Here is a 15512-nt window from a genome sequence, read left to right on the forward strand (position 1 = left end):
TGTCTCCTGGGCCACTTCAGACACACCTCCCTGCTAAAGAAACTCTAAAAAGAGCAACCCTGCATTCCATTTCTTATTCCATTTCTTATTCTTATGAGATGCAACATGAATTCCACAAATGAATTCTAAACATGTACAATCAGAAGAGCCTTTTGAAAGCAATTAAACAAACCTAGCCTCCGTAACACCCACTCCAGTGTTCTTGCCTGGAGAATCCCAGGGACAGAGGAGCCTTGTGGGAGGCTGTCTATGGGGTCGCACAGAGTTGGACACGACTGAAGCGACTTAGCAGCAGCAGCAGCAGCCTCCGTAACTAGCTGATGAGGAAACAGGCGCAGGGTTCAGGTTTTTTCCAATAACTAATTAGCACTTGAGCTAAGACTAGCCTTGTGTGCCTTGAATGTCCATCTGGTCCTCTTTCATTATAATTTTCCACCCTTCAAAAGGCTGACTGGGTATTGGTTCTCTTTTTATCCAGTTTTGTACGGATGAGGATAAGGAAGATGAGCATAGTTGTTAGAATTCACCATGTGCCTACAGTTTCATAGTTTCTTCTGCCTGTCATGCCTTTGGGTTGTATATGTGTCTGAATTAACCTCAGAAAATCTACCGCATACATTTCTGAGGTTGAAGAGACTTTACATTCCAGTTGTATTTTCATTGCTGGCACTGCAGGGCTTTAAGAATGTTCCAGTGAATATTCTGCTTATTTATTCCTCCACCAAAACTCATTTTGATTCATACTAAGAGGTGAGCCCCAAAGAACACTAAAGGGGTCAGGAATTGGGACCCATGGGGAAAGACCACGGAGGTAGCAGAGCAGCTTCAAACCAGACTAGTTGGATCTGTGGTGTTTGCTTATAAATCTGATGGAAAGCAAGGCAGTCAAGACAGATTTTCAGCATTCCCTTAGCTCCCCGCCCCCTTCCTTGAACCACAAGCCTAGCCTGTCACTTCTACTCAGATAAACAAGCCCTTCCTCGCTGCTGTAGCCTTTAACTAGTCTGAGGCAGCACTGACTTTGGGCTCTGGCTGGTGGGGCATCACACAGCACTTAAGCAAGGGGCAGTGGACACTTGCTCTGTCTGGGCTAAGCCGACCCCATCCAACTTAAAAGCGACTTTGGAGAAGCGGATCCTAAGGACACAAACTCAGGGTAGTTTGGTCTACAATGGGTCTTGAAATCTGATTACTATCAGAAAAAAAAAAAAGAAATTGCTTAGGGTCATCTTCTCTAAACTCCAAATTATCATCTTTGGCAAATATTTTTCATCATTCAGGTGACAGCATAATATGAATATAACATCTATGGTGTCTCCCAGAGTTGTTCAACACAACAGCCCATGTGTACCCAACAAGACAGGCCATTTGGTTAAATCATTCAAAACTGATGCTCTGGTGAAACCTAATAATTTTGAAGTTTTCTCCAGGAAGCTAACAGACTTCAAATATGAGTATTATATATGTATTATTGAGATTTTTCTATGGCCACAGTGTATGTGGTTCAGTGTAAAGAATCCACCTACCAAGCAGGAGACACGGATTCGATCCCTGGGTCAGGAAGATTCCCTGCAGAAGGAAATGGCAATTTGCTCCAGTATTCATACCAGACCCCATGGACAGAGGAGCTTGGTGGGCTATAGTCCATGGGATCTCAGAGTTGGATACAAATGAGCAGCTAAACAACAACAATTGACCTTTGAGGCACTTTTTTTCCTCAAACTTTAGCATCCCCTACAATTTCTTAGTAGAATTCTAACATAACCCAGAATTACATACATACAATAACTGTAATTTAGATCAATGCTCTGAAAACAGCACCGTATTTCTACGTATTTTGTTAACTGACAAAATACATATTATGCATATACACACTGTTATGTGTGTGAAAATAGGGTAGTTTACTATGACTGAAGGTGTAAGATGTTAACAGCTGTATAAGAAAAAACTTAAAGCAGGATTTCTTCTCATTTATCATTCTTACCAGTAATTTAGTCCATAAAAGTATAAAACTGTAGGTATAAAACATTCAGTCACTGTCTTCAAGTTGCTATGATCACTCAGTTGCTAAGAATTGGCTTTATTGAGGGATTTCTGTAGCAATTTTGTGGCTAAGATCCCACACTTACAGTGTACGTGGGGATGGGTTTGACTCCTGGTTGGGGACTGAAGATCCCACATGTTGCATGGTATGGCCAAAAAAACACCAAACAAACCAGGAACTGCTTTTATTGAGGTGGTGAGGCCCAGAGGGTGGAGTAAAAGAACCTGAACTCACCTCCTATCACCAGGACATCAAAATTACAACTATTTACAGAGCAACTATAGATAAAAGACCTGAGGAAGAGCAGGAAAGGTTTTTGACAACTACACCTATAAGAAGGACAATGAGTAGGAGAAGCAGAGTAGGAGAAGTCAAGACCCACGCCTGCAGCTGGGTACCCCACAAACTGGAGGATAGGAACTATTACAGAAGTTCTTGCCAAGTAGTGGGGTTCCGAGTTCCACACTAGGCTCCCAAGTGTAGGGTTCCTGAACCACTGGAAAGATGAGTGAAGGTCAGTAGGGCTTCCCTGGTAGCTCAGCTGGTAAAGAATAGGCCTGCAAGGCAGGAGACCCTGGTTTGATTTCTGGGTTGGGAAGATCCACTGGAGAATGGATAGGCTACCCACTCTAGTATTCTTGGGCTTCCCTGGTATCTCAGCTGGTAAAGAATCTGCCTGTAATGCGGGAGACCTGGGTTCAGTCCCTGAGTTGGGAAGATCCCCTGGAGAAGGGAAAGGCTACCCATTCCATATTCTGGCCTGAAGAATTCCATGGACTGTATAGTCCACGGGGTCGCAAAGAGTAGGACACTAACTGAGCGACTTTTACTTCACTTTCACAGCTTCCCTGGTGGCTCAGATGGTAAAGAATCAGTCTGCAATGTAGAAGACCCAGGTTCAACTCCTGGGTTGCGAAGATCCCCTGGAGAATAGAAGGGCTACCCACTGTAATATTCTTGCCTGTAGAATTCCATGGACAGAGGAACCTGGCTGGCTACAGTCCATGGGGTCAAAAAGAGTTGGACATGACTAAGTGACTAACACACAAATGCTGTGTTAGTTTATATAAATAAACACAGAGAATTAGACAAAATGAGGTTACAGAGGAATACACTCCAAATAAAGAAACAAAATAAAACACCAGAAAAAGAACAAAACTAAATGGAGATAAGCAACATATACCCAACAGTTTAGGGTAATGATCATCAACAATAATAGGAGAACTTTAACACCCTGCTTACATCAATGGACAGATCATCTAGGCAGAGAATCAATAAGGAGGGAGTGTGCAAAAAAGGAAACCCTTCTACATGGTTGATGGGAATGTAAACTAGTACAAATACTATGGAGAATAGTATGGAGTTTCCTCAAAAAATAAAAATAGAATTACCATATGATCCAGCAATTCCCCTCCAGGGTATTTTTCTGAAGAAAAAAATACTAATTCAAAAAGATACACACACCCCATATTAATTACAATATTGTTCATAGTAGCCAAGGTATGGAAATAGCCTAAGTGTCCATAAATAGTGTATGGAAGTGAAAGTGAAAGTTATTCAGTCATGTCTGACCCTTTGTGACCCCATGGACTATACAGTTCATGGATTTTTCCAGGCCAGAGTACTGGAGTGGGTAGCTTTTCTTTTCTCCAGGGGATCTTCCCAATCCAGGGATTGAACCCAGGTCTCCCGCATTGCAAGTGGATTCTTTACCAGCTGAGCTACAAGGAAAGCCCAACAATACTTGAGTGGGTAGCCTATCCCTTCTCCAGTGGATCTTCTCGATCCAGGAATCAAACTGGGGTCTCTTGCATTGCAGGCGGATTCTTCACCAACTGAGCTATCAGGGAAGGCCTAAATAGATGGATGGATAAAGAATATGTGAGATAGATACACAGACAGACATAGAGAATGGAAAATTACTCTGTCATGAAAAGAATGAAATCTTACCATTTATGACAACATTAATGGATATAGAAGGTATGGTAGGTGAAACAAATCATACAGAGAAAGACAGAAAAATACCATATGATTTCACTTATATGTGAAATCTGAAAAAGAAAGCAAATGACTAAACCTAGCAAAACAGAAATAGACTCACAGATACAGACAAAAACAGGTAGTGGCCAAAGGGGAAGAGGGTGAGGTGATGGGTGAAACAGGTGAGACTTCCAGTTATAAAATAAACGAATCATGTGGATGAAATATATAACATGGGGAATATAGTCAATAATATTGTAATAACCATGTATGATAACTAGACTTATTGTATTGATCCTTTTGAAATGCATAGAATTATCAAATTACTATTTTGTCCACCTGGAACTAACATATGTTGTAGGTCAATTATACTTTAATTAAAAAGAAAAAGAATTAGCTATGTTGGCAACTGGCTACCTCAATGCCAAAAAAGGTTATTAGTATAAGTTAGAAAACAAATTAAGTGCAGATTAGGTGTGGCAGCCGAGAAGGCAATGGCAACCCACTCCAGTATGCGTGCCTGGAAAATCCCATGGACGGAGGAGCCTGGTGGGCTGAAGTCCATGGGGTCGATAAGGATCAGACACGACTGAGCGACTTCACTTTCACTTTTCACTTTCATGCACTGGAGAAGGAAATGGCAACCCACTCCAGTGTTTTTGCCTGGAGAATCCCAGGGACTGGTGAGCCTGGTGGGCTGCCGTCTATGGGGTCGCACAGAGTCGGACACGACTGAAGAGACTTAGCAGCAGCAGCAGGTGTGGAAGGGGCAAACCTAATGCTTAAAATCTGAGATAGAACTTAGACTGATGAGGGTTAAATAAACCATGAGCATCAAGGAAACCCTTGTTCCCTGGAATCTCATTTTTTAGAAGTGACTTTCACAGCATGGTATAGCTGGAGTATACATTGCCCAGTTCACCTGGAGTTGTAGGCAGGGGAAAGTTGTGGAGAAGGCTCCCTGAGCTTAGGAGTGTAAGAGTAACTTTAGGAAATTGAGCTGAAGTCAAGGCATGGATAGGAACCCCTTCACTTTATCCCCACTTCCTTTTCCTTATCCAGAGCTGACAGTCTCTGCAGCTAAATTCTAACCTATTCTCCTCATGATCATTCTGGTTAGGAAACTCAGAGAATTTATAAGAAATTCAAAAATAAAAGACTCATTTTTTAAATCAAAGAATCTCCCAAGATTTGCCAGTCTATCTCAACTCTTCATTTTCTAAGACAGAAAGATAATAATAACAATAAAACAATAAAGTACATTGACGTAAGTACCTTGTTCTTGGCTAACAAAAAGAGTGCCAGTGCTTAAAACTGGCATTAAAACCAGATTTCAGGCCCCTGGACTCCTTCCATTCTACACAAGACTCTTTCCACACTACACAGGTATCTGTGTCATATCTCCTTTTTCTTTGTGTACACTTATTCCCTTCTACTTTTATTTTCTGCAGATGATAGGCTAATATAAAGACTGAATACCTCACCTACTTATTCAGTACTTAATCAGTTTGCCTACAGTCATCAGTTTCTTTCCAACCAGACAGTAATTTCCCTGATGGCATACTCAGCTTCTTTATGCCCTTTTATTGCATGCGTGCATGCATGCTAAGTCGCTTCAGTCGTGTCTGACTCTTTTCGACCCTATGGACTGTAGCCTGCCAGGCTTTTCTGTCCATGGGGATTCTCCAGGCAAGAATACTGGAGGGGGTTGCCATGCCCTCCTGACCCAGGGATCAGACCCACATCTCCTGTGGCTCCTGCATTGCAGGCAGATTCTTTACCACTGAGCCACCAGAGAAGCCCATGCACGTTTATTAGCACAGCCCAGAAGCAGACATAGAGCAGTAGCCTGGTGGGGAGCTAGAAGAGAAGCATGAAAGTCTTCATGAGAACAAGAATTTGGGGACTTTGGCTATTTTCCTCCTAGCTGTATCCCTAACACTTGGAAACAGGGCTTTTTCCAGGTGAATTTCAGTGTGGGTGTGTTACACATTACAGTAGCTTAATGCCTTTATCACCACAACTACCAATAGCTGTCAGTAACTAGGGGGAAGAAAGCTTGGTCTCAAATGTGTGAACCGCTCAGATGAGGAGAGGATTCATAACAGGAATCCACAAACACAGAAATAAAAGGGTAAGAAAGGAGACAAAATGGGAATGAGGCTGAGAGACTGATGAAAAGGACCAACAAATTAAGAAAAAGAGGAACTTCCCTGGTGGTGCAGTGGTTAAGAATCCACCTTCCAATGCACGGGGTGTGTGTTCAATCCCTGGTCAGGGAACTAAGCTCCCACATGCCTTGAGGCCAAAAAGTCAAAACATAAAGCAGAAGCAATATTATCACAAATTCAATAAAGACTTAAACATATGGCCCACATTTTAAAAAATCTTTAAAAAAAAAAAAAGAAAAAGGAAAGACAAAGATGGCAACAAGATGGTGGAATAGGAGGAGGTGGAGAGCACCTCCCCCCATGAACACATCTAAAATTCATCTACATATGGAACAATTCTCACTGAAAACTAGAGACTGACAGAAACCAAGTTCCTGCACAACCAAGGCTGTAAGAAAGATGAACACTTAATCCAGTAAGAAGAGAATTAAAGTGATCAGGTCAGGACTTGGGAGGAAAAGGAAGATCACACGGGTAGAGAGCCATGCTGGGGAGTGGGCAGTTCAAGCCACATATTGGGCACCCCAGTCCTGGGGTCCTCTGTTGGGGAGATGGGTCCCCTTGGCAGGTGGGAAGACCACCAGGACTAACAGGAGAGCTGTGGGGAACCTGGACTTACTCAGGAGGAGCGCACATGCACTGGCCTGCCCCCACAGGTGGAGTGGAGGTGCTGTGGCCCCAATTTTCCCGAGACAGCCTGGGTGCACGCCCCAGCTGATGCAGGGGGAACGAGCCCCCATTTACCCTGGGTCACAGCGTGACACTGGATCAGGGTGGCCATGACCAGGAAGAAAGCTCAGCTGTGGGAAACGCAGGGGTGATCTGGGTGGGGCAGAGCCTGGGTGAGGCAGCAGGAGCCATTGTCAGAGCTTATTCAACAGTACCTCAGAAGCAGCCCAGATCTTTGAGGTGGCCGACCCACCATAGCTCCTGCCTGCCCACCAAGTCATTTCAGTCATGTCCAACTCTTCGTGACCCCAGGGACTGAGCCCACCAAGTTCCTCTGTCCATGGGATTCTCCAGGCAAGAATACTGGAGTGGGTTGCTATGCCCTCCTCCAGTGGATCTTTCCAACTTAGGGATGGAGCCTGAGGCTCCTGCACTGCAGGTGGATTCTTTACCACTGAGCCATCAGGGAAGCCCCCACCCCAGCTCACTCAGCCTGCCCTGAGGTGATGCTCCACAACAGGGATGGACAGTGATCAGCCATGAGGGACAAAGGGACTTGAACCCAAAGCTACATCTGAGCAGAGTGAGAGAAACGACTGCAGGCATTGGCACAGGTAGCCCATCAGAGACAATTCGGATCTCTGTCTGTGACTGGAATGAGTGGACAGACCCCGTGGACCCCCTTGCTTCAACACTACTCCCTGTAGGACAAGGGTCCCAGAAAAAAGAGAGGGGAAAACACACTTAGAGGAAACAGAGGGGCTTCCCTAGTGGCTCAGCGATAAAGAATCCACCTACCAATGCAGGAGACACAGGTTCAATCCCTGGTCCAGGAAGATCCCACATGTTGTGGAGCAATTAAGCCCATGTGCCACCTCTACGGAGCCTGTGATTAGAACCCAGGAGCCCCAGTGACTGAGCTCCCATGCAGCAACTACTGAAGCCCATGCTCCCTAGAGCCCTTGCTGTGTAATGAGAGAAGCACCGCAATGAGAAGCCCAAGCACCACAGCAAAGACTAGCCCTGCTCGCTGCAACCAGAGAAAAGCCAGTGGCAACAGAGAGACAGCACAGCCAAAATACATAAATAAATAACCTTTAAAAAATAAACACAAGGAAACCAAGCCAGCTTGGCCCAGCCCTCAGGAATTCTGCTTCAACAACTTGGAATTAGCTCTTATCCACAATAGAGCAGTCGTGGCCACTGGGAAGAGGGAAAGTTCCTGCTCACACCAGCTTCGGCTCTTGCCCCTACATGTCCAGCCTGACCTCCTATTAAGATGGCAGCTTCCAGCACTGCTGCTAAGTCACTTCAGTCGTGTCCGACTCTGTGCGACCCCAAAGACGGCAGCCCACCAGGCTCCCCTGTCCCTGGGATTCTCCAGGCAAGAACCCTGGAGTGGGTTGCCATTTCTTTCTCCAATGCATGAAAGTGAAAAGTGAAAGTGAAGTCGCTCAGTCATGCCCGACTCTTAGAGACCCCATGGACTGTAGCCCACCAGGCTCCTCCATCCATGGGATTTTCCAGGCAAGAGTACTGGAGTGGGGTGCCATTGCCTTCTCCAAGCTTCCAGCACACCCTGAGGAAAGATGTGATTACATCCACATTAAATCCAGCTCTCCCACCAAAGGCACAGGGCACACCGAGTCTACACAGAGATGCTCCCGCCCAAGAACACCCCTTTAAGACTGCAAGAGGTAACTATTTCACCTGAATTTAGGTCAGAGAAAGTTAAACAAAACAAAACAAACAAACAAAAAAAAAGGCAGAGGAACTGCTCTCAATTGAAACAGCAAGAAAAATATCCTGAAAAAAATATAATAAAACAGAAATAAACAATTACCAGAGAAAGAATTCAAAGCATTAGTAATAAGAATGTTAACTAAATTAGAGAAGAGAATAAATGAACACAGTGAGAATTTTAACTAGAAAATATTTCTAAAAACTCTAAAAAATGGAGAATTCAATAACAAAAAGCACACTAGAAAGAATAAATAGCAGATTAAGTGATATGGTAGAATGCATAAGTGATCTGTAAGATAGAGTAATGGAAATCACTTGATCATAAAAGCAAAACGAGAAGCAAATTTTAAAAAATAAAATCAACCTAAGAGATCTCTTGGATAAGATTAAATGCACCAATATTTTCATTAAAGGGTTTCCAGGGAGAGAAGAGAGAGGGAAGGGGATCAAAACTCATTTATAATCATTTCAAAAAGAATAAAACACCGAGGAATAAACCTGCCTAAGGAGACAAAAGAAATATACTCCAAAAACTATAAGATACTGATGAAGGAAACTGGAGATAACACAAACAGATGAAAAGCTATATCATGTTCCTGAATTGGAAGAATCTATGTTGTTAAAATTACCATACTAACTAAGGCAATTTACAGATTCAATGCAATCTCTGCCAAAATATCAATGGCATTTTTTATAGTTGTTGTTCACCAAGTCATGTCCAACTCTTTGTGACCCCATGGACTGCAGCACACCAGGCCTCCTTGTCCCTCACCATCTCCTGGAGTTTGCCCAGGTTCATGTCCATTGATTGGTGATGCCATCAAACCATTTTTCATAGAAGTAGAACAAATAGTTAAGAAATTGTTATAGAAACACAAAAGAGCCAAATAACCAATCTTGAGAAAGAAGAGACGTGGAGAAATCACTCTCCCTGACTTTAGACTAGACAACAAATCTATAGTAATCAAAATAGTATGGTATCATTGACTCAGTGGACATGAACTTGGGCAAACTTTGGGAGATAGTGAGGGACAAGGAGGCCTGGCCTGCTGCAGTCCATGGGGGTCAGAAAGAATCAGACACTGAACAACAACAACAACAACATAAAGTGACTGAATAACAATAACAACATAAGGCAGTGAGATCAGAACATTTCTTTACACAAGAAATTCAAAGTGGTTTAAAGACCAAAATGTAAGACCTGAAATCATAAAATTTCTAAAAGAAAACATAGGTAGAACACTCTTTGACACAAATTATAACGATATTCTCTTGGATCATTCTCCTAAGACAAAAGAAATAAAAGCAAAAAAAGAAAAAGAAATAAAGAAATAAAAGCAAAAAGCCCAAATGGAATCTAATTGAACTTAGAGGCTTTTGCACAGCAAAGGAAGCACCAAAAAACAAAAAGACAATGTATGGAATGGAAGAAAATGTCTAAAAATGATACAACTAACAAAGGCTTAATATCCAAAATATACAAACAGTTCACACAATTCAATATTAAAAAATAACCCAATCAAAAAATGGTCAGAAGACCTACATAGACATTTTCCCAAAGACATACAGATTGCTAAGAGGCACATGAAAAGATGCCCAACAACACTAATCAGCAGGACAATGCAAATCAAAATCACTGTCACCTCACACCTGTCAGAATGGCTGTAAATAACAAATGTTGGAAAGGAGGTAGAAAAAAGGGAACTCTTGTACACTCTTGGTGGAAACAAAAATTGGTGTAGCTGCTATGGAAACAATATGGATGTTCCTCAAAAAACTAAACACAGAACGACCCTCTTGTTGTTTAGTCACTGAGTCATGTCTGACTATCTTATGACTCCATGGACTGCAGCCCGCCAGGCTTCTCTGTCCATGGGATTTCCCAGGCAAGAATACTGAAGTGGATTTTCATTTCTTTCTCCAGGGGATCTTCCCAATCCAGGGATCAAACCTGCCTCTCCATTTGCAGGTGGATTCTTTACCACTGAGCGAACTGGCAAGCCCAAACCCACCATAATACCCAGCAAGTCCACTCCTGGGTGTCTATCTGGAAACACAAAAACACTAATTTGAAAAGATTCATGTGACCCAATGTTCAAGGCAACATTATATACGATATACAAAGTATATTGCAATAGAAGCAACCCAAGTGGCAATCAACAGATAAGTGGATAAAAAGACATGGTATAAATATATATATATATATATATATATATATATATATATATATATATAGCTGAGTAATTTTACTCAGCATTACTCAGCCATAAAAAGAATGAAATTCTGCTATTTGCAGCAACATAGATGAACCTAGAGAATATTATGCATAGTGAAATAAGTCAGACAAAGACAAATACTGTATTCACACTTACTTGTGGAATATAAAAAATAAAGCAAATGAATGTACATAGCAAAACAAAACAGACCCACAGATATGAAAACAAACTAGTAGTTACTAGTGGGGAAAGAGAAGGGAGAAAGGGCAAGACAGGAGTAGAGGATTAAGAGACACAAACTACTCAATATAAAATAGATAAGCATATTGTACAGCACAGGGAATTATAGCCATTATTTTGTACTAACTTTAAATGGAGTGAATGAAACCTATAATAATACTATAAAAAATCAATCACTATGCTGCACATCTGATACTAATATAGTATTTTAAATCAACTACACTTCAATACAAAGAAAAAGAGAAAACAAGAAGAAAACTGAAATTCCGGTAAACAAAGAATAGCATATCACACTACAATTTTTAAGCGTGATTACAGATATTATCTCACTTAAATATCACAACAACTACAAGAGATAATTACCATTCTTAATTATGCTTAGCAGATGAGAAGCTGAGCTGAGCCCAAAGGCGGACTGAACGACCTTACTGTCCTGTGACAAGTAATTCCTGTACTAGACTGTTTCTATCTCCCCTCTCACGATGGCCTCCTCTCCAGGAATACACAGAGACCCCTCATCCCTTCGCTTTCTGGCTGCCTCTCTCCTTGCCCAAATGGCTGAAAATTGCCAAAATTCTGTCTTAAAAAAAGACAGAAGCCCAAACTCGCAAGATGCCTGTTCAGAAGAAATACAGATTCATTCACCTGGTGATTGCTGTTTGTTCACATAAATACAGACAGCCACCCACAGCCATCCCCCTTTCGGCCGCATCACTACCATCCTCCTCTCATCCTTCATACCCCCAAACCATTTCCAGTACCTTGTCCCTCCTCCGGTTCCTCCTCCGGTCACTCTGTATTTCAGATGAAACTGGCTCAGCCAGGGAAGGGGGAACTCGTTTTGCGTAGGGCAAGTTGTGCCGGCCTCAAGGAAATGCTTTTCAGTCCCTCCTTCCCACTGTGGGGCGTGGCCGCGGGCAAAGGATGGAGTTTGGGCGGGCTCCCCACAAAAGGAAAAGTCTGCGGGCACTGAGGTTTCCGGGCCTCACCACACCGGAACCAGAAGGAAACCTCTGCCGAAATTGTAAAAGCTGGACTTGTTGCTGATCAACTTATTCATTTCCTTCTCAAGCGATTGCTAGACAGTCAGGTATAAGAGACCTGCCTGTCCAGGTGATAATGCAATCACGATGAGGCGCAACAGCGCCACCTTCTGTGCAACTCAGTAACAGTTGCCTTCTTCGGTGCTCAAAATGGCCAGGATTTGACCTTGGGCACAGGGACAATCGCAACCCCAAACCTTTACTGAGTGCCCCAGTTAATACTGACCATGAGGCAATAGATAGGGAATAATTGAACATAAAAATCTCCGGAGTAAGTAATCAATCATTCACAAATGCTTTTAAAATAATCTATGTGCTGGGTTTTCCTCTAGGGATACAGTAATGAGCCACCTACTTTGGTTACTGGCCCACAAGGAATTTACATAGAAGACCCTGAAGAAAACACTCGGCTGGGAGAACTCCAAACTTGATACTAGCACCGAATACACGTTCTACTCAAGAAATATAGGCCACATAGTGTATAGATCGAAGAAGGCGATGGCACCCCACTCCAGTACTCTTGCCTGGAAAATCCCATGGGTGGAGCAGCCGGGTAGGCTGCAGTCCATGGGGTCGCTAAGAGTCGGACACGACTTCACTTTCACTTTCACTTTTCACTTTCATGCATTGGAGAAGGAAATGGCAACCCACTCCAGTGTTCTTGCCTGGAGAATCCCAGGGACGGGGGAGCCTGGTGGGCTGCCGTCTTTGGGGTCGCACAGAGTCGGACACGACTGAAGTGACTTAGCAGTAGCAGCAGTAGTGTATAGATGGCTTGCTTGCTCAGCATTGTTAGCAAACCAAGCAGAAATTGGGCATCCTTAGAACAGAAAGAATTTGGGTACCATGTGATGTCGAGCATTTGAAGACTGGGGCACTTCAGTTCTCTGGAGTCTTTGCTATTGATAGTTTTATTTCCTTCAGAGCTCTTTTAAAATAGGAAGAACTGTACTGCATGCCACTGAATTGTACATTTAAGAATGGTTGGTGGTTAATTTATGTTATGTGAATTTTACCTCAATTTAAAAAAATGAAAGAATGAAGGCTCATCAGTCAAATTTTCTGCCCATCCTTTATGTCATAACTGATGAATAAAAGCCAAATGAACAAATCTGAGCTTTGTATTATGGCTTCTTCTACTCTGCTTCCCCATGGACCCTGATTTCCTCAAAGTAGAGACTGTGGCATACTCATTTTTGTAATTCCTGCAACACCTGAGTATCTTGCTGAATACCCAATCTGATACACAGAATTCTGTTTAAAAATCTTCTTTTTGTAAAGGAGTCACCATAGTCACAAAAGTTATAACCTTTAAGACCTAGAAAAAAATTTAAATATATATAGACAGGACAAGTTCAGTTCAGTTCAGTTCAGTCACTCAGTCATGTCCGACTCTTTGCGACCCCATGAATCGCAGCACACCAGGCCTCCCTGTCAATCACCAACTCCCGGAGTTTACTCAGACTCACGTCCATCGAGTCAGTGATGCCATCCAGCCATCTCATCCTGTCGTCCCCTTCTCCTCCTGCCCCCAATCCCTCCCAGCATCAGACACTTTTCCTATGAGTCAACTCTTCACATGAGGTGGTTAAAGTACTGGAGTTTCAGCTTTAGCATCACTCCTTCCAAAGAAATCCCAGGACTGATCTCCTTCAGAATGGACTGATTGGATCTCCCTGCAGACCAAGGGACTCTCAAGAGTTTTCTCCAACACCACAGTTCAAAAGCATCAATTCTTCCGTGCTCAGCTTTCTTCACAGTCCAACTCTCACATCCATACATGACCACAGGAAAAACCATAGCCTTGACTAGACGAACCTTTGTTGGCAAAGTAATATCTCTGCTTTTCAATATGTTATCTAGGTTGGTCATAACTTTCCTTCCAAGGAGTAAGCGTCTTTTAATTTCATGGCTGCAGTCACCATCTGCAGTGATTTTGGAGCCCCCAAAAATCAAGTCTAACACTGTTTCCACTGTTTCCCCATCTATTTCCCATGAAGTGATGGGACCAGGTGCCATGATCTTTGTTTTCTGAATGTTGAGCTTTAAGCCAACTTTTTCACTCTCCTCTTTCACTTTCATCAGGAGGCTTTTTAGTTCCTCTTCACTTTCTGCCATAAGGGTGGTATCATCTGCATATCTGAGGTTATTGATATTTCTCCCGGCAATCTTGATTCCAGCTTGTGCTTCTTCCAGCCCAGAGTTTCTCATGATGTACTCTGCATAGAGGTTAAATAAGCAGGGTGACAATATACAGCCTTGACGTACTCCTTTTCCTATTTGGAACCAGTTCCATGTCCAGTTCTAACTGTTGATTCCTCACCTGCATATAGGTTTCTCAAAAGGCAGGTCAGGTGATCTGGTATTTCCATCTCTTTCAGAATCTTCCACAGTTTCCTGTGATCCACACAGTCAAAGGCTTTGGCATAGTCAATAAAGCAGAAATAGATGTTTTTCTGGAACTCTCTTGCTTTTTCCATGATCCAGTGGATGTTGGCAATTTGATCTCTGGTTCCTCTGCCTTTTCTAAAACCACCTTGAACATCTGGAAGTTCACAGTTCACGTATTGCTGAAGCCTGGCTTGGAGAATTTTGAGCATTACTTTACTAGCATGTGAGATGAGTACCATTGTGCGGTAGTTTGAGCATTCTTTGGCATTGCCTTTCTTTTGGGATTGGAATGAAAACTGACCTTTTCCAGTCCTGTGGCCACTGCTGAGTTTTCCCAATTTGGTGGCATATTGACTGCAGCACTTTCACAGCATCATCTTTCAGGATTTGGAATAGCTCAACTGGAATTCCATCACCTCAACTAGCTTTGTTCATAGTCATGCTTTCTAAGGCCCACTTGACTTCACATTCCAGGATGTCTGGCTCTAGGTCAGTGATCACACCATCGTGATTATCTTGGTCATGAAGATCTTTTTTGTACAGTTCTTCTGTGTATTCTTGCCACCTCTTCTTAATATCTTCTGCTTCTGTTAGGTCCATACCATTTCTGTCCTTTATCGAGCCCATCTTTGCATGAAATATTCCCTTGGTATCTCTAATTTTCTTAAAGAGATCTCTAGTCTTTCCCATTCTGTTGTTTTCCTCTATATCTTTGCATTGATTGCTGAGGAAGGCTTTCTTATCTTTCCTCGCTATTCTTTGGAACTCTGCATTCAGATGCTTATATCTTTCCTTTTCTCTTTTGCTTTTTGCTTCTCTTCTTTTCATAGCTATTTGTAAGGCCTCTTCAGACAGCCATTTTGCTTTTTTGCATTTTTTTTCCATGGGGATGGTCTTGACCCCTGTCTCCTGTACAATGTCAAGAACCTCCGTCCAGAACAAAGGGGGATTCAAAAATGTATACTCTAATCTTAATGAACAATTCAATAAATGGTGAGTTTTTAAATTTTCTGAG

At 42.6% G+C, this 15512-nt stretch overlaps 1 protein-coding gene across 1 annotated transcript in view; it reads right to left on the reverse strand.

The window, feature by feature from the left end:
* Positions 1–11888, reverse strand: part of STYK1 (serine/threonine/tyrosine kinase 1) — a 53940-nt gene extending 42052 nt beyond the window's left edge. Inside the window, 1 exon segment of the mRNA XM_005910096.3 lies at positions 11825–11888. The gene's annotated coding sequence lies outside the window, so the exon portion shown is untranslated.
* Between the last annotated feature and the right edge of the window lie 3624 nt (positions 11889–15512).

The sequence above is a fragment of the Bos mutus genome, chromosome 5 (assembly GCF_027580195.1).
Source record: "Bos mutus isolate GX-2022 chromosome 5, NWIPB_WYAK_1.1, whole genome shotgun sequence".
NCBI classification, from domain to species: Eukaryota; Metazoa; Chordata; class Mammalia; order Artiodactyla; family Bovidae; genus Bos; species Bos mutus.